At 34.7% G+C, this 25,902-nt stretch overlaps 1 long non-coding RNA gene across 1 annotated transcript; it reads left to right on the forward strand.

Annotated features, from left to right (window-relative positions):
- The first annotated feature begins 3,964 nt into the window (after positions 1-3,964).
- LOC141486086 (uncharacterized) lies at positions 3,965-5,098 on the forward strand. Its single transcript, XR_012467636.1, has 2 exons — positions 3,965-4,324; positions 4,626-5,098. It is a non-coding gene; the product is annotated as an uncharacterized lncRNA (long non-coding RNA).
- Positions 5,099-25,902: the final 20,804 nt, after the last annotated feature.

The raw sequence follows: 25,902 nt of genomic DNA on the forward strand, positions 1-25,902 counted from the left end.
CGAACAATCCGTTGTATATTTCCTTGTCCTCTTCGTAAGTGGATATGGATTCCACAACACACATCCACGACTACATTTTGTTTAATTTTGTTTGGAAAGCCACATACTTTTGGTTTCAAATCCCACTCTTTCGGAAAAATCATTTTGACAGTTACTGTTGGAAATAGCAAGATACAGGTGATGAATTTAACTGCTCTCTTATGTTTTTCTCACGTACTTATATAGATAGATTGAAGTCTTATAATAGACTACACCCACTACACTACACTACACCCACTACAACCTAATTATAAAGAAGTCGGACTATGATTCCAAACTTTTCGAGAAATTTCAGCGGATCGTGTCTAATCTGAAGAATTTTTGAAGGTAGATGAAAAAGTCGTTGAGATATAAAAAAATAGATTCTCGAATTGAGTTGATTCGCGGCCAAATGGAAGGAATTATTCTTCAAAAATTTCAATACATTTTATGATTCGCGGATTGAATTGATTCGCGGCTGTCTGTCGGATTAGATCGCGAAATACTTCGCGAATAATACGCGAACGCGGCCACCGATGATGCACGAATCCGCAGATTCATTCGCGGATTGATATAATTCGTGACCGGGGCCTTCTACTGCATGGGGTTCTTCTCTTAGGTTCATCGACTACGATACAAAACAACTAATTTCCATTTGTTGAAGTGAGTTCCAAAGAAAGTTGGGACCATACTCTGATACAAGGAAATCTATACCCAATTTAATTGTTATAAGAGCGGTAGGATGAAAATAACTCTTCAACTGAGCCGGTATGAGAACGATTTTTTTTCATGTCTATTCTCAAAGTCATGATCATTTTCTGATGCAGCAACCTTTACATCCATTTAGATTATTGGAGGGATATGAGTACTATTGAGCATATTTCAGGGTCACTGCCTATTATAGGAAAGAATGTGTTATTTCCAACAGCTTACTTGGTTCCATTTTCAACCCAGCATAGTATATTACAAATAAGTCAACTGAGATCATCTGAAGCGTAATCGTACAATGATTCAGGAGTTATTGAGTGATGAGACAACTAGACAGTGCTATCTTCAACCAAGTTCAGTCGAAGTGGGGATAGAGGATCATCATGAAGAGGATTGTCAGAATCCCAACATTGTCTCTCTACGAAAGAGGTCCCACCTCACTGATGGCTCGTCATCATAGAGGTCAGCTTACGAATCACGATCTGCTTCATTGAAGTTGGGATCCGGGAAGTCGTCGTCCGGAAGGTCCGCTTCATCGCTGCCGGTAGCGTGCAGCCCCTGCAGTCTTCTATCAGTCCATCCTCCGGGTCTCCGACGTAATAGGGTTCGGTGGTGGATCCACCTGATCTTCTTCGAAAAACCAGTCAATAAGCGACTGCGCAGAAGACCTGAACTCCAAATAAGTGAAAGGCTCAGTGGCGGAATTTGCTATTTGATATGTTGCTGCCATGTTGAAGATAGCTCATCGGATGAATACTACATCGGATACTTTCCACTATCAGGGGAGTAGGGACGAGAGAGTCATAAATGACACGTGTTGTAGTATTACATTCAAGAAATACAAATCTCAAGACATTAATTATGTTGCATCATGATTCCCAAATACAGGGTGTGGAGGAAGTAGTCACTGCCCCAGCCACGTAGTGTCCTGCGTTCATCAACCAAGCAGTGTCCTGTGTACATCGAAAAAAGTATGTGTACTCCGATATTAACATTCTTCTCTCTCGCATTTATCAGTTTTTAATTGTGTTGTCGGGGTGTTTGTGGAAGTTAGATTGCAATCGTTCGATTGATCTCTCAGTAATTCACGTTAGCTGAAATCTGAGATGAAACTAATTTCGACAGATCTTTTATCCAGCAATAAAGATCACCACTTGATACATCAGTAATTTATAATAGATTAATATGGCATCCCAATATCCGCTGAGTATGATGTGAAGAAGCGACAATTTCATATTCTGCTTTATCTTCGAAAATAAGCCCTTATTCATGGGTATTGAGTGAAAAATAATTCGAAACTTTGAATTTGAAATTATTGCGTAATTTTACGTGGAAATTCATACCACATTCAACACAGTTGAAAAATGCAGATATGATAACACTTCAAAATTCTTCGCTGGTGCAGGATATAATGCTGACGTCACCGCTCAGGCAAAGCAATATTGGTCTTGATTACTCACATTCATAACTCCCTTCTTCATTTCAATACATTTTGAATGTTCCATGCATGATGATCCTCCCAATGGGCTGAATTTGTTGATGTTCACCTCATTGAATATGATTTTCCCAATGGTTCACCTCATAACCCAAAAATTTCCATTATGATCACGTCTGTAGAGATTTGTAGTACACTCGAAATCAAATTACCAGTATCTCCACAATTCAGTGAACTCGATAACTAGTTATCCCGTTATTGAAAGCATTATTGATGAGTTTGACATCATCGGCAAAAGCAGTGCATGCATTTGGCTTATGCACCATTGTTTTGAGGTGAGAAATAACTTGATTTACAGGTATCATTTCATTACAGCAACTGCATAATTGCTCACTTGAAGTTATTACCACAATTGTCAACCCATGCTTTTTCCTGAACGTCCGACGTCAACATTTTTTTCTGTGCAAGATTGTATCTGATGGCGACGTATAATATTACTACGAGTAGAAATTTCATTACAATTACTATACCGATGAGATGATCGTTAATGTGATGAATTTTCAAAACTGAAGGAATGACTGAATAACTCTTCTTTTATAAGTTGTGGATTGGGTGGAGAGGAAGGCTGACTTGGACATATGTCAGAAGATATGAATAAACATCATGCTTCAAGGTCAACAACAACAACAGATTTGAAGTCAACATATGATCATGATCTAATTCCAGACCGCCCATACTCAAATCAAATTTGCTTTTGCAACGTCAATGTAATTTGGAGGTCAAGGTCATTCTGATGGTCATACAATCAATCGTATGCCATAACATTATTTTTTTTATTAGTCAATGAGCTATGCTTGAAGACTGACAGTAAACAATTCTAAAGAAATGAACTTCAAACAATCAAGCCAGTCTCGAATATACCTACATGGTAGGTTAAATAAACTGATGCCTATCAGAAAACAACTACTCCCGTGGCTAATACCACGAAGGCCATTGGATTATATCCGACAGGCGTCAGTGCAGGAGTCTTCACAGAAAATGTCCTGCTAATGCAATTGGCAATACAACTGAGAGAGTAGATCTTCAATTTTGGAACGGGCACAGTTGCAGACCAGTTTCGGGCTCATTAGCCACTCCCACACAGCACTAGATATTCATGGAATATTCCCTGTATATCATAAAACGAACGTATATATTCCAAATATTCATAGAATATTCTTGGAATATATACATGCCTTTAGAATATTCATAGAATATGCTTGAATGAATATGGCAAGATTATTCCCGAAAGAATGTGCATAGAATGTCTATAAATGGATTATTCTCTCTTGAATATCCCCACGGTATATTTTGGAATATTCTATACAATGGAATTTTGAATTATCTTATAATAACGTATTCAAATAATTCAATATTATTAAAAACAAAAATATTTGAAGATCTTAATCGAATGCATAACCTAATGTATATAACCCTGATAGTGTTAACCAGTTTTTGAACTCAACGCAAAGATTCTGGATGAATTGCTCCAACAGCAACTGTTGGAAACGACAAAAAAATTTGAATGGGCCAATAAATGAACCAATTGCATCAATAAATTGGTTAATTCTCATCCTACTTGTCTTTTTGTATTTGAAATTATTTAATTACAAAGCGAAAAATCCTGGAAACAGAGAAATGGGGAAGTGAATAATTGGAGTAAACGTTTCTCATTGGTCAATTGAAGTGTAGCGCGCGACAGTCGAATAAGCTTTGTAAAAGCGCCTGTCCCTTAATGCATGGTACATTTGCGTTTGCGTTAAATTCGACATTTGATTCAACATGGTGGTTGACGTGGCAGGTTCGCGTGTGTAATGCATGGTGTGTTGGTGTTATTATCAAAGTATAATTCTGTCACGTTCAGTGTACCATTTATAATTTGGGGTTGTCCAATTTGCAGTACAGCGAATATTTTGATTTTGGATCTTCAAACAGGAGAGTTGCATCTATTCAGTCTTCAAGAATAGTAAGTAAAATGCAATAGTATCGATAGTAAAGTCATGGTGATTAACCTACTATACCTCATTTTAGGTTCGAGGAGAGTTGGTGTGTGGGATTTGTTGGTTTGACTAAGTACATGTTTGAACTAGAGTGATTTCAGTTGTGTATCTTCAATAGAGAAAAGTAAGTGAATGACACATTCTTTTGTATCATTTGTTTTCATAATTTTTATCACTCGTTTTCAAGATAGTATCAATTTGCCCAAAAGGAAACAGAGTGGTACCTGGTACAGGCAGGTGCGCCAAGGAACTGAAAACGTAATGATTACTTTTCAACAAGACAATGCAAGTTGCTCTCCAAGTCATAAAATGTTGTAAATGTTCATGAGTAACCTATGCGAAAAATATCTATTTGATTTTTATTCCAGTTTTATTGTGCCACTTTCAAATAGTGATAATGAACGTTAATGTACATTTTGTTCCAGGTATTACTATTGAAACACTGGCTGATGCATTGTTGGACAAATATAAGGAAAACTTTTCTGGTGAGCAAAGTTTGAATAACTTTAAGTAAGTGAAATTCATTGAAGAACCCATCATACCACTCATTTTAAATACTTCATTTGTGGGTTTATTTTTCTAAGTGAGAAACCTAACCTAACCTATTTCTTGATGTAATACACTTTTTCTTCTTCAATGAAATGATATATTTATTATTTTTTAATTAGTGCTGATGAATTCACAGAGTTGTTATTTTAGCATATTTTTTAGTATACATTTGTTTGAGAGTAGGAACATCCTAATTTGAATACATTTCTAATATTTGTAATATGACAGTATTCAGGAATATTTTATTCAGTGAATAAATATTTTGAATTAGATTTTTTATTTTTAATATTGGTTGAAACGTCAAATATTTCAGTGTATATTGTTTTTAAAATATATTTGTTTATGAATATTATGTGTTTTATTACTTGTGTGAATCTTGTATCAAAATGCAATATATACATGCCTAATAGCGGTTACTCGTCACATTCTTGGAATGTTCCAAATATTCCTAGAATATTCATAAAATATATTTAAAGAATATTCTATGGTGTTTCTCTATTGTATATTCCTACAATAAACTAAAAATATCCTGAATATTTTATGAATATTCCTCGAGTTCTATTCCTTGAATATTCTTAATAGAATATACCTTAGATATTCTAAGAATATTATAAGATATTCCAAGAATATTCCCAAGGAATATTCTTAAAATATATCAAAGGTTCGCCAGGAGCACTTCCAGGGAATATTCTCCAGAAGATATATATATCCATGGCATATTCATAGCATAATACAATATCCTTAAATGTATATTCATGAAATATACTTGGAATATCTATTGCTATGTGGGCTCATCACTGCAAGATAGTGACCATCATCGACATAAAGTCAATGATATTCCATAATTGAAAATCGGAATTCTTTTAGAGTATTTCATTCCTCTCCCTAAGTTGGAGCGAAACAACAAAATATCACTCCATCTAGTGAACGAGGTACTAACCAACTGCATATCCGTAATTTGCCCGATTCCTCTGAATAAGGAAGAAAAATTTTCTTACTAGTAATTGGACTATGCTTGAAAACTGGCTAATAAAGTTTCACACACATATAAATAATAATATCTAGGAATGAATGTAGTAGATACTTTTGTTGAATGGTGTAATAAGTAATTACCACACATAAAGTCACAAAAATTATTGATGTATCCAAAAGCTTTCTATGAGTTTACATTATGTGCAATGCCCTTCTAACAGAAACTCAATGTCAGTTGAATGTGGCTAACTACGAAGGTCGAGACGTGAAGGGTGAATTTCTTCCTCTTCCGGAATTCAGTACGGACTTCCGCAGCTCTTCTCCGGAATAACCGGAATTCTGTACACATCTACATCAAAGTAATTAATTTTATTCATATCCCACTGACTAGCACGTGATTCAGTGGTTAGATGAATTATTAATTATTCTTGCTTTGCTGTTCATTAAAATGTGAATATATTTATTTAGTTTGGATTTACTTGAACAGAATTTATATTGACACAGTGATTGTACCATAAAATTGAGACAATGTTTTTGAATATTCAGGAAGCTGCTTAATAAATACTGAATATTTCTTCTTTTCCGTTGAAAACGGAACATTGATAATTTGGGAGATAGGTACTGATAACGTTGAGTTGTGATTCAAGACGATGATTAGTAACTATATTTTGAAATATAGTAGTTCAGAACTCACAAAACTGATGTATTGAGAAAATGTGAGTGTGAAATAGATGCCGGTCGTACAGATTATCTTCTATCCTTTTCTACTTAACCCTGCCGAGCTTTTGTTTCTAGTGGGAGGCATAATATATTGATGGAAAGAAATGAAATATTTGTAGGATTTTTGTTTGTTTGTCAAACAGAGTGAAGCAGAGTTTTGATTTTTCAGTGAGAGACCCCGTTTTCTCATTCTCCTGCATTCTCCTACAGCACAAACGAACGGAGTCTACAACAGAAGCCTACCGCACATTTGTGATTTCAGTTACGAGACCTAGAATTCTTAGGATATCCTAACACTACTACGGAGACAGCTACAACTACATGTGTGACATCCGAGTCCAGGATATAAATATAAAAAAGGGGTGTTATTGAGTGTCTATAATTAAATATGAAAGGGAATATTATTTGAAAGAGCACTCAAGAAAAACTGATGGCAAACCGCAGACGTGTTTCTGGCTATTGGCCTCATCAGCACGGTGCAGCCAAGTGCAAAGATGAGCAACACTTGTGCTCTTTCCGTTTTCGGAAACCAAGTGTTGCCCATCTCTGTACTTGGCTGCACCGCGCTGATGAGGCCAATAGCCAGGAACACGTGTCCGCGGTTTGCCATCAATTTTTCTTGAGTGCTGTTCCGAATAATATACCCCTTTCATATTTAATTATAGACACTCAATAACACCCTTTTTTATATCCTGGACTCGGATGTCAATAACACAAATGTGCAGTAGGCTCCTGTTGTTGACTCCGTTCGTTTGTGCTGCAGGAGAATGCAGAAGAATGGGAAAACGGGGTCTCTCAGTCAAACATCAAAACTTGCCATCATTTTTTCTTGAGTGCTGTTCCAAATGATATTCCCCTTTCATATTTAATTATAGACACTCAATAACACCTTTTTTATATACAGTGTCATCTCCAAAGTATGCATCATATGGAAAACTTATTTATTAAGGGTTTTTCGATAAAAAATTATTCTTGATAAAAAGTTTGTGCATCCTCTAAAACTGAACATGCACCAACAAAATACAGTAAAACACACGTAATGTATGAGGAGCCTTCAAATATTTGATTTTGAGACATGACTGGAGTACTCTTATTTTGGAAAATCTCGGGAAATATTATATGAAAAAGTTGTTCAACTTTAAAAAAATACATCTAGGTTTGAGGTCATGGCCATCTAAGTGAAGTTTTATTTTTAACACATTTTTTTTAATGGGGACTACGAAAAAAAATTGCTAAAATGATAAAAAGACAGCATCCTATATACGACAGTTTATTTTGAAAGCCTGTAATATTACAAATTTCACAACTATGGTGTTAACCACGGTCAATTTTTTTGAAGAATGAAATAATCTTCAAAGTTTTTGGTGCAAAGTTATTCTTATTTTTTGTTAACACCGGCAATTACTCAAAATTATACAGTATTGTAACAAGAACTTGATATTTCATCAGTTCGGACTTCCATTGTCTAATATAATATAAATTGATTTGATAACCCTGAAAAAAAAATCAAAAAAGATTAACCGAAAATAACAATATTCCACATTGTTTCAATTTTATGTCAATTCAAATTCTGTTCAAGTAAATCTAAACTAAATAAATATTGTTGTAAATTGCCCTAAAGCTGAGCCGCCAGTGGTAGCCGTAAACCAGTTGTAACGTAGTCGAAAGCGCGAATGTTCGATGTTCTGTGCCGTTCTAGATGTGGCGAGATGGGATTCCGAGGAATTTTCCAGCGCTTTCGATTGCTAAATATAAACCCGATCCACTCGTCTATCGAGACAGTCAAGTGGAAGTGACAGTGCTGTACGCGGAGCGATTTAGTTAGGCGATACACATTCGAATGATAGTTGAAATTTCAGTTGAAGTGTTTGTTGTATTTAAGTTAGGTTTGTTGGTCAACCCACAGGAAAAAACGTAACATTTGGTGTCAGAAGTGAAATAACTGACTGAACATTTTCTGTTATATGGTGAACACAACGAGTGTTGATTACGACTATATAGAAAAGCTCAAGAAAATGATCAAGTGGGCCTGGCGTAGAATGACAATTGCAGAAGAGAGGAAGATAAACGCAGAAAAGAGCAAGGACGAGTACGCTGAAATAAAGAAGATGAACGATGGAAGGAGGAAGAAAGATCATGCAGAAATGAAGATCGTGAATTACTTCTATGTATTCAGGGGGAAGACAATCAGATAAACCTTCATTTACTGAAAGATTTAAAATCTTCCTAAGTGAGTAATGGGAAAGTAGATAAATTCATTTAGGAAAAATTTGGAGAAGTATTCCGGGAAACAATGGAAGGATTGGAAAAAGAAGTTGATGAAAATGTTAAGGGGTTGAAAGGAAATTTGGAGAAAAGTTTGAAGGAGTCGAAAGAAAACTTGAAAGGAAAATTGAAAGAGTCGGCAGAAAGTTTGAAAAGGTTTTCCGGGGACTTCGGAAAAAATTACCGGAACCGAAGAGGATTGCTGTGGAAGAATGCAAATCAGAAACGACATCTCTACCTTCTAGCAGTGGTTTTATATACAATGGGTGAAAAAATTAAGAGACAGCAATAGTTTTTATACTGCCACTACGCGGAAAGGCCTCCGAAATCTTGCAGAATATCCCAGTGGATAAGCAGAAGGATTATGAAGCAGTCGTATCAGCTTTGAAGATCAGGTATGATAGTGCCACCTACAACAAGTCTACTAAGCTTAACTGAAGGTGAGAACTCAAGGTCTATCAGGGAGGCTGCAGGAGTTTGGGGCCGAATTCGAAAAATTAGTAAGACTCGCCTACCCAGAAGCACCTAATAACTTCACTCACTGGAAGCCATCGTTTATGCCCTAGAATTTGAAGCTGCCAAAAATGCTTTGCGACAACAACGGAAAGTTCTAGTGAGGGTCATCAATGAAAAAGAGAGCAAAGAAATAGATCAACCCATAGTAGGTCTCGAAAAACTCTTCAAGAAATATTTGATGATCGGAACTGCACCCAAGACAAGAGGGCGGCTTGAATGCTATAACTGCGGCAGAGAAGGATACGTAAGGCGGGACTGTCGATCACGTTCAGTAACCGACGAAAAAAGAAACAGGCGTTTGAGATTACCCAAATTGGAGTATCGGGGTTTGGAAAAACCAAATTCAGCCTGCGTTAAGAGAAGTACCATGGCTGCTGTATCTCAAGCATTCAGGTATTCGATTATCATGATAGGACGGAACGTAACAACAGATTAGTTGTCGACGGATTTCTGAATAATAATCAGTGTCTTTTCACCATCGATACTGGAGCAACGAGGTCAGTAATGTCCAAACGAAGCAGCCTGAAGAAATTATCAGTAGTACCTGTACAAATTCAAACTTGTTCTGGGGATACTGGAGATAGATTGATAGTCTATGGATAAGCTGATTTAAGACTAAAACTTGGAAATTGCGAAATAGAAACCAAGCGATGGCTAACATCGTCGACGAATTTATCACGGGACTAGACACCTTCCCCCTCCTACGGTTTCATGGTGGACGAACGGAACAAACTGTTAGAGGTTTTGCTCGACGTATCCTCTCAGCCTTACGACAGCACCAAGGTGGTTATAATGGAAGATTCCAGAATCTCTCCCAACACCGAGAAAATCATTCAAGCGAAAATTGCTGGACCTGGCGGTTTGGGTACAGCATTGGTAGTGCCATCCAACGTTGAAATCTACTTATGGAAATTATATTATGAACCGTTTGAAATACTTTCCTTGAATTTTTTGGCTATGACTGAACTGGAATAGTCTCCAAACGAGAAGTGAATACCCTGTGAGTACTCTGTAAGCTCATTGCTCATTAATTTCTATTGATAAGGTTCTGATCAGGTGATGATACTGATAATGATAATAATTATAGGACTTCATTTCCAGATTGATACAAGAATGTGCTAATATTTGTAATACATGTGATGAAATAGGAAAGGCTGAAAATCAGTTGGTTTTAACAACAAATATAACCTCTGTATTCCATCTCAGAAAAAAAAATCTGAATAAAAAATAACATTCGTTTGAAAGTGGTTGACAATGTTTCATGGTGAATTCCATTAGTTCGGACTTCTATTTTAATAATAATAATGATAATAATATTAATAATGAATTTATTCAAGTGAACACATAAAATACAATGTTACAGGCACGCATAATATGTGAAATACATTAATACGGATACAATGACACTGATTTATTCTGAACAAATTCAAGAAACCCACAAAGGAAATCCTGTGCGTGGATATACATATCTGCTCTATTTTGATTTCTCATCATCGTTTCAAAATCGATGGATTGATACTGATGTTGTAATTAAAATAAATATAAATAAAATATGTATATATAAATGATGTAGAAATATGTTAATATTAATGATTATTTAAAAAAAATAAGAATAATGATATTACTTCTGATTGTGTCCTAATATTGTAAATAATGCAATGTTAGTTATTTTTCAGGTCTATAAGACTATGGATTGCATTGCACGGTTTACTCATTAACCATTTTCGTACTTTAGACCTGAATAGAAATTCCAAGTTGAGTATTTTAAATGAGTATGGCAAAATATTATAAATCTTTGGTGCAAGATATAACTGACATCCCTGTCCTATTGTTTTCAGCTTACGGAGTATACTTAGGGAACATTCTTTGTATCTAGTCGGATAACTATGTTCAATGTTTTTGGTGTTATATGCATTTCTGTGTTGATATAATGCCAGATACAGAACAAATAACTGATGAATATCTAGTACTTCAGCATCTTTCAAAAGCTGATCACTAGAATATCTGTAACCGTCTCCAGTGTTTACCTTTGTGTGATCTCCAAGTGTCTCATGTATAAATTTGTGCCTTCACCCCATACTATGATACCATAAATTGAATGAGTTTGTATTAAGGCATTGTCCATTATTTTTGAATATTTAACCATTTGCCAATTGAGATTAAAGGCATAACATGAACCACTAAATTCAAAAAGTTTGTAAAAAAGTTTCTGATTTCAAAGGCCTTTTATTCTTAAGACGAATTATTTTATCTTCGACAATATCTTTTAAGTTGTGTATATTATATTTCTTAGAATAGGTAGTAACACTTCGTCAATGAGATTTCATCTTCGACAATAAAGTACATTTTGATTTGATTTGATTGATATAATTTTTTTTTTAAATATCGAAATTTGGATAAGCAGTATCTTACTTTTTTATGACGTTTTCCATTTTAGGTGGCAATCAAGATATATTTCTAGAAACTTAACTTTCTTATCTGATTTGATTCGCATCAGCTCATCTCCATGTTCAAACTCTATTTTCGTGAATGGGAGTAAGTTCAATTCGTGAAGGGTAGAGAAATGTTTTTTTTCAAATTTATGGTAAGGAATTTTTTCCTTAGGAAATCCACTACTATAAGAAATGATTTGATAATTTTTTGTTTCAGACTGTTTCATTTACAGGCAAGTTGAAAATATCATTAATATAAAATAAAAACAGAATTGGACCGAGAATTGTTCCCTGAGGAACATCATATTGAAAATTTCTCTCCCCACTCATTATATTCCCAATTTTTACACATTGTTTTCTCTCTTCCAAATAACAAACTTTTCATGAGTATACAGGGTGATTCAAAAGTACTTTGTCAAACTTCAGGAGGTGATTCCTCATAATATTCTAATATGAATTGTCCAATTAAATAAATGTCCGGAAACGCTTCGTTTCCAAGATACAGGATGTTGAAGTTTTATTTTTATTTCCGTTTTTTCCAAATAACTTCTGAAATACTGAACTTAATTGAACGAAACTTGGTAATAGGAGGTTTTTGAGGTGTCGAATTCGAACCTGATGTTCTTATTGCTCTTACTTGTAGGGGGCGCCACCTACACGTCTTTTTCTTTTTTAAAGATTCTTAACTTTTTTGGGCGTAGTTCTAGCACATTTTTCAGTGAAAAAATCGATTCCTCTATCATATCTACGTAAATAAGCTACCCTTGTTACTAGTCGCTGTGAGCAACCGTTTTCTAAATATTTGGACTTGAAAACTTCAAGTCGATTTTTTGATAATCGATGCATGTTGAAGTTATTACGAATATTTTGCTTTTTTCACAAGAATGCTTTGGAAATGAATTCGACGTTTTACTCGTTTGAAGAGGTCATTTCTGTTGGGTACGTTCCTTTATGACATCCTTAAGTGAAATAGTTATTTTTGTATCAAGGGTGCATAATCAGTATTTGTTTTAATGAAATTTGCAAGAAATGTCAACATTTTATCTCAGCAAATTTTGAATATGTAGAATAAACCAAAATAAACGAAACTAAATTGTATTCAAATAAATTGTTGGAAGTGTCCACCTTCAGCGAAGATACAGGCAGTCAGTCGTCTAGTCATTGAATCTCGTACCCGCTCAAAAATAATTGGTGTGTTTCTTATTGTTTCACAGGCGTCTACTATTCGGTTTCTTAGATCTTCCTCGTTCACTACTGGAGTCTTATAAACTAGTTACTTCAAATGTCCTCAAAAATAAAAATCTATCGGGTTTAGATCTGGGGACCTTGGTGCCCACGCCTGGTTAGGTTCTTCTACACCCCTACCGATCCATCGATTTGGATAGACTGTGTTAAGGAATTCCCTGGCTACAACGCTAAAATGGGCCGGAGCCCCATCATGCATAAACCACATGCGGATACGAATTTCTAATGGTACATTCTGAAGTAGTCCCGGCAATTCATTTTCTAAAAAGTGTCTGTAAATTGCGCCATTCAGTCGGAGCGGAAGAAAGAAAGGACCTATCAAGTAATTATCAATTATTGCCGCCCATACATTTACAGAAAATTGATACTGATAATGCCTTTCACTAACTGCGTGCGATTTTCGAGAGCCCAAACATGGTTGTTATGAAAGTTTGTGATAGCATTTCGGGAGAAGTTTGCCTCGTCCGTGAAGAGTACATATCTTAAATATTGAGGATTTCCAGCCAATTTTCTCATAAACCATTGATACATAGTAATGCGTTGGGGAAAGTCTCGTGGCAAAAGAGCGTGTACCCTTTGAATATAGTATGGATAAAACTGTTGATCGTGGATAATTCTCCAAACTGTGGACTGAGTAGAATTGACAGCTTCAGCAATTACTCTTGTGCTTGTTTCTGGATTCTCCTCGAGAGCGTTCAAAACAGCTTCTTCCAATTCTGGGGTTCATACTGCTCGTGGTCTTCCAATAATATCAGCTGCCCTCTTAAAGCTACCTGTTTCTGCCAAACGACGGTGGAGACTAGCAAATGTTGGAGCTGAAGGCAGTACTCGATTAGGAAATCGCTCCTGGTAAATACGTGTTGCTTCGCGCGCATTGCCATCCGCAAGGCCATAAACGAAATGCATATCGGCTAAATGAGCATTATTGTTTAAATAATCCATTTTTTCAAAATAAGTGTTCTACTTCTACTTACGGAAACTTCAACAAAACGTCTAACTCTCACAAAATATGTAATTACCCAAACTACTCACAAACGTCAAATTTATTTCTAAAGCATTCTTGTGAAAAATGCAAAATATTCGTAATAACTTCAACATGCATCGATTATCAAATAATCGACTTGAAGTTTGCAAGTCCAAAAATTTAGAAAACGGTTGCTTACAGCGACTAGTAACAAGGGTAGATTATTTACGTAGATATGATAGAGAAATCGATTTTTTTACTGAAAAATATGCTAGAAGTACGCCCAAAAAAGTTATGAATCTTTAAAAAAGAAAAAGACGTGTAGGTGGCGCCCCCTACGAGTAAGAGCAATAAGAACATCAGGTTCGAATTCGACACCTCAAATCAATCAATCAATCAATCAATCAATCAATCAATCAAACATTTATTGTATCAGTTTTCATTTACAATCACATTAGGCAAACATCATCATAAAATACTGGCTGATACAACAGGTCAAACTATTATAGAAAAACAAATACAAAGCATAACTTAAATAAAAATAAAATTACTAAGCTACCATCAAATTATGATTATGACTCAAGGAGAAACTCATCCACAGAGTAGTATGCTTTCTGCAATAGGAAAACCTTAAGCTTCCTTTTAAAGACATTGATGTTTGAGGACTTAATGTCATTACTAAGCTTATTATATAGTTTAATCCCACAGCACATGGGGTGATTCTTAGATACTGTCAATCTACTATAAGGCTGATAAAGTTGAAGGTTATTTCTGGTGAAATGTCCATGGATTTGCTCATTTCTAGGAATGATTGAAATATTGTTTCTTATATATATCAGAGTTTGGTAGATATACAAACTAGGCATTGTTAATACACTATAACGAATGAATAATGGCCTGCAGTTTGCACTTGAAGATGCCCCAGCCAGAATTCTGATTACCTTTTTCTGAATAACAAACACTTCATCAGCTCTAGCTGATAAGCCCCATTGTTCAAGACCATAGGAAATTACTGACTGAATTAAACTGTGGTATAAAAGCATGAGAACATCAAAAACCTCCTATTACCAAGTTTCGTTTAATTAAGTTCAGTATTTCAAAAGTTATTTGAAAAAAACGAAAACATCCTGTATTTTGGAAACGAAGCGTTTCCGGATATTCATTTATTTGGACAATTCATATTAGAATATTGTGAGGAATTACCTCCTGAAGTTTGTCAAAGTACTTTTGAATCACCCTGTATATGCGTTTCCTCTAAATCCAATGTTTTCTAGGGTTTCTAATGAGTCCGTCAGTGGTCTAATATGATTCTATGATTCGAAATCTATGGAAGACCAAATGAAATTAGAATGAATAGTTGAAATATCGAATATATTAAGAAATGAAACCTGAAATGAAAGTTAATTGAATGAAACAATGAAGATACAAGATAAAAATGACTACAGAGTAAAAAGAAATGAAAAAGAATACAGGTAAAAAAATTAAAATGAGCAAAACACATGAAAATAAGCAAATATATTGAAAACTATTTGAAAAATAAAAAAAATCAAACCAAGTTTCTTCACGTTTCGATTGTTGGTATACACAACCCCCTCTAATTATCACACCGAGTCAAAATATTCAATTATTCAATGAATTCATTGATTATTGTTTTTCTTCAAGATTGATACACTATTGCGTGCGTTCAAACTTCAAATTAATTCTCTAGACAGTGAAATGTGTTTCCACTATGAAGTTGATATCTCAGAAACATAGTTTTGGAAGGCTTCAAAGTTTGTTGGAAAATTAAAACTTTTCTATTTTCGCATTTTGTTTGACATGAGGTAATAAAAAATTCGTTAGGCGACATAAATCAAGAGAACTCCGGCAATGAGTGATCAATTCGATCTGTATCGATATCGTGATGAATAAAAGAGAATTAAAACTTTCTACGTCTTTTATCATTTAAAAGTGGTAAAAAACACATGTCGCATTCCATTTATTGAAGAATTCATCAGTCATTCCAAAATTATCGTATATTTTGAGGTGCAGCCCTACTTGGCATGACAAACAGGGATTGCATAATATCGATGACGAATTGAAAAGGATGCTGAAACTCATCACTAATAATCGTATCGAAGACGTAACTTGGTTACATGCATCACTTCCAGTTTCTAGAGGACGATTAGGTATTCGTTCACTTCACTCGCTTTGCCATCATTTCTGTCCTCATTTTGTAATGTTTCCATTCTGATAGAAATCATCTCACAATACCCAATGCCAATATCTGATTGTGTTTTCGATCGGGGCAAATCTCTTTGGGAATCTAGAACTGGCCAAACAATAAAAATTGAAGACATTGAAAACCAGAGGGCATGGGATAAACCATTACTAGATCAATCAACTAGTATTTTACTGAAGACAGCTTCTGGCACTTTGAAAATAAGGCTCGTCTTCTTGCAGTAACTGTGAAAGAATCTGATGCTTGGTTAAATGCTGTTCCTGTAGCATCACTTGGGACTCTATTGGATGACGACTCTTTCATACTTGCCATCGGATTTCGACTTGGTACACCACTGTATGTTCAACACTTTTGTAAATGTGGTGCATTTGTGGATGAATCAGGTACTCATGGGTTGAGCTGCCGTTTTAGCGCTGGTCTAATCAAAAAAGCTATATCTTCAGCAAAAATTCCTGCGATTTTCGAACCCATAGGCACAAGTCGAGACGACGGAAAACGGCCGGATGGTATGACACTTGTTCCATAGAAAAATGGTGAATCTGTTGTTTGGGACTTTACATTAGCAACTTGCCATCTTCCTGTTATTTCTGCGAGAGCCGGTGCTGCTGCCTCTTTAGGAGAAACTTCCAAACTACGGAAATATCAGAATTTGGGTAATAATTATATCTTTCGCCCAAAAACTGTTGAAACTTTTGGTGTTTTTGCCTCTGAAGCCTCATCTTTCATTAATGAAATTGGAAAAAAGGTAATCGATGAAACACACGAATCAAGAGCCACATATTTTCTCATAAAAAAAATTAGTATAGCCATCCAGAGAGAAAATGTGGCTTCGGTACTCTTCCTGATTCCAAAAAACTTGATGAAATTCTGAAAACCAATTTTATAAAGAAAAGAGAGGTAGTAAAAAAGCACTTCATGAAATAAAAACAAAAGCAAATGGAAAGAATACTTTCTCTCAGCAAAATTCTGAAATAGGTTTCAAAGATATTTCGAATTATTCAGTGAAACATTCTTTAGTCAAAACCCTTGGGTTGAATGGTTTGAAAAATATTGGTAACACCTATTTTATGAACAGCGTAATCCAATGTTTATCAAATACGAGATGGTTTTTGGAATATTTGAAAAAGGACGAAGTCATGAAAGATATCAATACTAGTATTTCTAGTTTGGAGGGTGCTTTGATCAAAGAGTTTGCAGAAATCATCAAGGAGTTGTGATCATAAGATTCATTTGATAGAGTAGTAAATACAGCCTCCCTAAAAAACCCGATTCAAAGTTTTGCTCCTCGATTCATGGGCAACTCCCATCAAGAGGCCCAGGAGTTTCTTCGTTATCTTTTAGAAACTTTAGATGAAGACGTTAATATAATTGATGAGAAACCTAAACCAATTTTAACGGAAATTAACGAAAAATTGAGCGACAGCGGAAATGCACAAGAGTCATGACTCACATATTTGATAATACATAACTGTAAGATTGTAGATAATTTCGATGGTCAATTGAAATCCACGATGAAATGCACACACTGTGGACACTCATCAGTAACCTTTGATCCTTTCTGGGATTTGTCTCTCTCCATACCACAAAGAACCGACCAATTGAGTTTGTGGCAATGCTTGAATTCGTTTACAAGAGTAGAAACTTTGGATGGAAATGAAAAACCGATGTGTTCGAAATGCAAGGAAAGGAGAAAAGTCCGTATCAATCCACAAGTTTCCCCATATTTAAGTAATACATTTGAAAAGATTCTCTCCAACGGAAATATTTAGAGGCAAATTGAATATCCTCTAGAAGGATTGGATATGGATAATTTTGCAGCAGAAAATGTGGCTTCTTGTTGTTATAATTTATATGCATTTTCAAATCACAGCAGGACTACTAACAGAGGGCATTATACAGCATAATGCATACACCCGTATACTGGCGCGTGGCACAAATACAACGATTCACACGTGTCACCAATTTCACCAAAATAGCTTGTGAGTGAAGAAGCATACGTCCTCTTTTATGAAAAGGATGGAACAAAATATCACCTTTGAGATAACTGAGGGAAAGTTTCTTTGTGCAATTATTATTTATGTTTTGTCAAGTTTTTACATGTACCTATTTCATTTTAAAAAATCAATAAATATATTAATTAATAAAAAAAAATCAGCGTTCATTTAGAAGTATTCGTTTCGAAAGTATTTTCCTTTCGTGCAATTTAATGTTTATATGAAAATAGCTGATTCGAGAGGGTTTTCTTTTTCGTTTGTGCCTGAAAGTTACTTCTTTGCATGATCTACACATCTTCATGAAGAGTTGATTTTTGAAATTGATTGCTTCCTTTCCAGAATTTTTGTTTCAAGATGGATAAGTAGAAAGCCAAAACCTTTCTTTCCCAAAAATTAATCTCTCTTAAAAACATACCCAGATACGGGTTTTCATTAGATATCGGCCAGTTCCATTCAAAAAATATTATCACCTTAGAGATGAAACAAATGAATAGATGTTGAAAAATTGGCCACTCTTTCTGGATAATGAATGAATAACTCTTTACAATGTGCACAATTATTAAGGCCTACGTATCCTCAATTTGCCTAATACCTTCACATCTCATTCTCAGAGTAATATCCTATGATACGTTCGGTATATCCGAGGAAATATGGATCATTCCTATGCGGCACAAATAGGCTTTCGGACGTTTAAATCATAACTATCGAACATTTATATTCTCACGGGGAGTAAAACATAGATATTCATCTGAAAAGGGAGCATATGCCGGGCACTCTACGTACCGAGAATGACTTTTATAGGTTTGGAAATATACGTGATGCCCAGTTTCATCTGGGGAATAGTCCAGAATATGCATGTTTTAGCGAAACGAAAACCCTATCAAACAGAGAAAGGAATAAATCATTTTTTCATATTCGTTTTCACCATCTCCTGCATAATTCTATTACATGAACAATGTAATTTTTTTTGTAGTTTTCGTGAAAATGTTCAGCCCATGGAAATAGTTTTGATACTCATTGATACAGTTTATTGTATGATTTTCACTATAAAGGTTTTTACAAAAACCGCGACACGTGTTTCGCTATACAATAGCTTTCTCAAGCGTGAAAATAATAAGAACTTATTATTTTACGATTGAGAAGGCTATTATTGTATAGCGAAACACGTATCGCGGTATTTTGAAAAACCCTTAAAGTAAAAATCATACAATAAACTGTATTGATGAGTTTTAATATGGATTTTCATCATGTATCGATCAGTTCTATTCAATAACAGTTTTGAAATCTACCAATAGAAACCTTCAACATTTTCCCTCTTACAGTTCCTTGCACTTTTTCATATCCATATATTATTGTGAGCTCATTTCTCGCAGATATGTTTTATTGGGTAGGTCAATTTATAATAATATTTTTGTAACAAACATGATGAGGGGTAGTTTCAGATATAGTTGGGTTAGAAAGATAATGTCTCAGATATGAGGCCAAAATTGAGTGAATAGCATTAAAAAGTATTCAAAAGACACATTTTGATGTGAGATTTCCACTAGAAAGTTTACAAAACCGCCACATGTGTTTAACTATACAATAGCATCTTCATGCGTCATTTTGAAGACACAAATTTATTAGAGCTGAAAGAAATCTTGCAAGAAAATAAAAACAAAAATGCAACGGGCATTGATGAAATTTCAGTAAAAATTTTAAATAACCTTCCCGATTCCGCTTTGAATAGTGACGGCTATAAATAAATCATTTTTCCTTGGAAATTTCCCTCCGTTTCTAAAAACAGATCTTGTAATTCCTATTTTCAAAGGCGGTAATGCAGAAGATCCAAATAACTTTAGATCTATCTCCATGCTCTCAACACTCTCGAAAATCATAGAAAAAATAGTGAAAAATGGGTATTAGCTTTTCTACAATATATTAACCAACTGTCAATTTGGCTTTCAGAAGGCAAAAGACACAAATGATGCAATCTTTTCCTTTCTTGAACATGTCTACACACATCTCAACAATGGCGAGGTCGTATCTGCAGTATCATAAACTTCTTTTGCAAAAGTTGAACTACTATGGCTTTAGAGGAGTGTGTAATGAATGGTTAAGGCCTTACTAAAGTGTTAGAAAACAGTTAGTAAGATCAAACGAAAAACTATCACATACTAAGGATATCTTATAGGGCGTTCCACAAGGATCAGTACTGGGCCCGGTTATTTTCCTTATTTATGTAAACGACCTTCTTACTCTCTCAATTCAAAGAATTTGTACAATCTTTGCGGATGACACCACGCTTCTTTGACATGGAAAAATACTTCTAATATGAAAGAAACTATCTCTAGTGATTTGGAAATTGTGAAAAAATGGTGTGACGCGAACTACTTGTGCTTTGATATCAAAAAAACAAACCTACTCACCTCCAGCTGTAATATTAACAATACTAGAATGGAAAAATTTTTGAGAATAAAAACCAATCGAAATTCATGGATAACACATTAAAATTTGATCAACATATTTCAGCTTTGAATAAAAAGTTGGCATCAGGATGTTATGCACTTCGAATAGTTTCAAATGATCTGAGTCCCACCTAAGATATGGTGTTGCCTTCTGGGGATTTTGCAGTCAACAACTGTTTCATTCAATGTTTGTTTTACAAAAGCGAGCGGTTAGATACTTATGCAAGGTGGTAAAGCGTGAGTCATGCAGACCATTATTTTTGAAAGAAAAAATTCTCACTGTTACTTGTATTTTCATACTTGAAACTGTTTGCTTGATTTACAAAAAACATAATATGGTTGGCACTCCGGAACATATAAATTACATAACCCGGCAAGTAACAGACAATAAAATACATCTTTCTGTTTCAAAAATAAGCCAGACAAAGTATTCTTTAATTTATGAAAGTAAAAAGCTGTATAATCACATACCTTACGAAATTAGGAAGGCAAAATCTATAAAAAGTTCAGAAATTTTGTTGAAGATGCCCTTGCAACTAAAGCGTACTACTTGATGGATATTACAATGGAAATTCGCTGTGATTCAATATAGGTGTTTTTTTTTTGTTTTTTATGACACCTATACTTTATATTATATTTTATACTGGGATATATCTTATTTCATTGTCATAACATGTGAACTTATGTTCAAATTGTGTATATTTGTTATTCACATTCTTTGAAAGGGACTATACAGACTATTTTGTTTATAAACTTAATTGAATTTTATTTTCTGTTGTTATATTTTATCTATTAGATATGTGAACTTAGTTTTGCTCAAATTGTGTTTCTGGGTATTTGTGTTTTTGAATTGTTTCTTTTCTTTCATTCTTTGAAGGGCTATATATACCAGATTTTTTAACAAGCTTTATCAATAGATGATCTTCTATTTTCCTGGACAATAAAGTATACCTATGTCTATCTATCTATCTATCAATACTGTATAATGATGCTCGAAAAAGGGCGTCAAAATAGTTTGCTCACGTTCGTTCAACATTATTTCTACCGATCTTTCTGTGGTTTCAATATACACAGTTCCACAAATTCCGGGTATGCGACACAGTGCCTGACTGGAAAAAAAAACTTGGTGCTTCCACCGGTGGTTATCGGTTCTTTTCCATTTTCAAAGACAATATGATTTTAATGGACTGTATCCTATACAATAACAAAACTGCATGATATAAATAATATCCATCATCGTTCGGATACAAAATACTAATATTGTCTCTATTAATAAAGTTGCTGAAGGTATTCTCAATCATAGATTAGGTGTGGTCGAATAGTTGGTCGCAAGATCACAGAATCTTTCTGAAATCAGGTACCAGATATATTGCCAGTCTGAAGACTATTATAATTCATTTGTGAGTGCGAATATAATATTCACACTGACCACAAGATCTTTATTTCATCAGTTCTGACTTCCATTGTCTAATATAATATAAATTGATTTGAAATCCCTGAAAAAAATAAAAAGATTAATCGAAAATAATAATTTTATTAAAACATATTATTTTATTGAATAACATACAAGCTACAACCAGAAAATGAAAAATTGAAATAATAATAAAAGCTGAAAATTAAAAAATATTATTAACAATAATGAAAAATAAAAATAAAAATTGAAAGATTCCAAACCAAGTTACGTTTCGATTGTTAGTATCCACAATTGTCTTCGGGTGATAACTGGACTTATTCCTCCGAGATCTGATCTGATCAGTATCTGAATCAGAAATCCAACCATCATCAATCGACTAAGAGAGAAATCATCAAGACTCTACTCTACCGTGCTTTCGGGCTCTGTAATACAAAGGAAGGTAAGGAAAAAGTAAGGAAAAAGAAATAGGCATCATCAAAAGTGACCTTCAACGGAATGGTTACTCCAGATTGATGGTAGAACAGGCTTTAGCTAGAAGACAGCAAGAGCTCCACAAGAAAGAGAAGCCGCCTCAACCAGTACTTGTTCTTCCCCATATCAGAGGATTATCGGAAAGGATTGGGTCCAAGTATAACATTCGGACCTGCTTTAGATCTGGGAACACTATCCGTAGCAGCCTCACAAAAACCAAGCCACCAAACGCGGACTGCGATTCCAAGAATTGCATTTACCGGATACCCTGCGAATGCGGAGAATCATACATCGGTGAAACTAAGAGGCCATTGAAAGTTCGCATTGCTGAGCACAGGAAACACACACAGCGAGAAGAAACCAGCAAATCCGGAATAGCAGAGCATGTTTGGACTCATCAACATAATATCAAATGGGCTCAAGCTGAAATCATCCACAAAGAGGAACACTGGTTTAGGAGAAAATTCAAGGAAGCCGCGTATATGTTGTTCAATAACGCATTCAGTCAAGCTAGCGTAGAGATACGTAACATATGGAAACCTCTCATCAAGCGAATAACGACCAATTCCCGCCAAACGGTCATCTCCCGCTAAAACCAATGAAGCGGAAAGAGGGGATAGGTGAAATGTGAAAGCACCCGAATGACCTATAAATAGTCAGATCTCGGAGGAATAAGTCCAGTTATCACCCGAAGATGATTGTGGATACTAACAATCGAAACGTCATGACGTAACTTGGTTTGGAACCTTTCAATTTTTATTTTTCAATTTTCAGCTTTTATTAATATTTCAATTATTTATTTTCTGGTTGTAGCTTGTATGTTATTTCCTTGTAATTTCAGTTTTTTGTTTTAATAAAATTGTAATTTTTGGTTAATCTTTTCATTTTTTTCAGGGATTTCAAATCGATTTATATTATATTAGACAATGGAAGTCCGAACTGATGAAATACACCACGAAACATTGTCAACAACCTTCAAACAAACACATGATCTTTTCTGAGATCAAGGTCTACTACGATATGACCCAACTGTTAAAAAAAATGTCTTTTCAAAATATGTTTTTCCGTTATCCAGCTCTCGCACCCCTATGAACGACAACTCTAAAATGTGCAAGCTGAGGACTAACGAAGTCTTATCTTTTAACGTGTGATTACTAGCACGGGTTGATCGATATAAATTGAAAATTGATCGTCCGGCCTTGCGGTTCGAACCACTGGCTCACTCAGCGGTCGATTGAGTGGATTGAGCAAATCACCCACGTCAACCTTAACGGATTCCTCCCCAAACTAGCATACTAGCCATTTTAACGGAAAAATTCCTAGTGGGCTGAATTTTCGTTCACATTTAGTACAATGTAATGACAAGGTGAAAATTCGATATTGATATTGTGCTGGTTGAAAAGTAAGGTCAATGAAGGTCATTATGAAGAATATTCATTATCAAATCATTCGGGAGAAATTTTTCCGTAAGAATAACGGTTTTTGAAGTAGAACGCAGCAAAAGTGAGTACATTAAGTATGATTATGCATTCGTTTCTGCATCACGTCCTAAGTATAGTTTTACATGATTTTCTTGGAAGGTATAATCTATGATATACAGGGAGGGGCATCCCTCCCTGCAAATCAAACCATTAATATTTCGGGAATTTTTCCATTTTATTATATGTAGGTATATTGATTGAGGCTGAAAAAGTAAATTATTTTGGAGTCTACAGGGTGGCTCAAAACAGTGACATATCGGAGTAGTATTTTTTAAATGGAACACCCTGTATTTCGTTACTAAAAAATAAATAATATCGGAGTGTATAAAAATCATCCCTTCGAAGTCTGAACACGCATAATTGAAGTTTGGGCTATTGATTTCGATAAAAACTGTTTCTCAATATTATACAGAATGTTCAAAAATCATTGTCCATTTTTTATAACTTCGGACAAAGATCACTTCGTTATTTCAAATAGAACACCCTGTATTTTTATGGTCTGAACAATATAAAATTAAATTATCTTTCATTTCTTTTCGGGGTTTTCTATATCTAACCTAAATAGTTTTTCAGATATTGGCTTTTTCATGTAGTAACTCTTATTTCAATGCATTCTTTGAATAAAAATAGCTTTGAAACGACATTTATTCAACTTGTCAACTTGTTGAAAGATAGTTATCGTGTTTTGCGTTATTCAAAACATTCACTGTATTATTACCGTTAGAAATTATTTCAGCGATTGGCGAGTGTTTGGGGAATTGCCTTTCGGCGTCGAGAAAAATGATTTTTTCATTATGGGATCAATCATAGAAAACTCTCATACGAGTCAACGTAAGATCGAGAAAGATACAGGGATTAGTAGACGGAGCATATTCAGGGTATCGAAAAAATACAAATTCCTCCTGTATCGTATTCAGATGTTTTGTCTATGGGTTCTGGACAAGTTTAGTGGTCACACGTTCTGACGGGTTTTCTTGAGAATGTCTGGCCAATGCGCGCACGACCTTGACATTCATAATGTCGAGAGTATTTTTCCACAGCTTCGCGGTAAACTAGCTTCCATGGTCGTTATTCACTCGATATTCACTCATACTCTTAATGAAATTATAAAATAGAGTACAGACACAAAAAATTATTCAGAAGGAACACAAAAATTGAACCATGGATGACAGATTCGCTATTGAAATTGGTAAATAAAAAAAAATAAAATGTTTGAAGAAACTTTAAGAAAACCATATAACATTTCGCTCAAAAGTAATTACACTATTTTTTTAAATGAATTAACGAACTTAATATCTATAAGCAAACAAAAATATTACAAAAACAAAATTTAAATGAATGGACAAAACCCAAAACAGTTATGGAACATTGTTCAAAAACTAACTGGTAAAGAAATAAAAACTAAAGTCATAGGGCCAATAAAGAATGATCGCGGCGAAATATTAACTAACAAAACCGAAATTGCCATTGAGTTCAATTCTAAATTTATTGAAATGGGTAAGATTACATCAGAAAAAATAATAAAAAATCCTAATTTTCAAATAAAATCAGTGACGATACCAAATTCAATTATATTGAGAGAAGCTGATAATGAGGAAATTTTGAATATCATCCATCAACTGAAAAATAACAAGTCACCGGGAGCCGATGGAATCAGGGAGGAAGTAATCAAGTGAATTGCAAATTATATACTTGAACCTCTGAAATATAATAAAACAGGGACGAGAACCTCTGTGACTAATTATAGACCAATATCTCTGATCAACCATCAATCAAAAATCCTGGAAAAATTCATAAAAGCAAGATTGGTTAACTTTATTAACAAATATCATTTAATTTCTGAAAAACAATTTGGTTTCAAAAAAAGAACTTCCACAAAAGATGCTCTATTGGAGTTAACAAATGAAATTCATAAAGCCCTAGAAAATGGAAAGCCTTGTTTATGTCTCTTCATTGACCTAAGTAACGCATTCGATACTGTGGATCACTCTATATTAGTACAAACATCAGA

The sequence above is a fragment of the Leptinotarsa decemlineata genome, unplaced genomic scaffold (assembly GCF_025532065.1).
Source record: "Leptinotarsa decemlineata unplaced genomic scaffold, Ldec_3_MD MMD2_tig00026345_RagTag_RagTag, whole genome shotgun sequence".
In the NCBI taxonomy this organism is placed as follows: domain Eukaryota; kingdom Metazoa; phylum Arthropoda; class Insecta; order Coleoptera; family Chrysomelidae; genus Leptinotarsa; species Leptinotarsa decemlineata.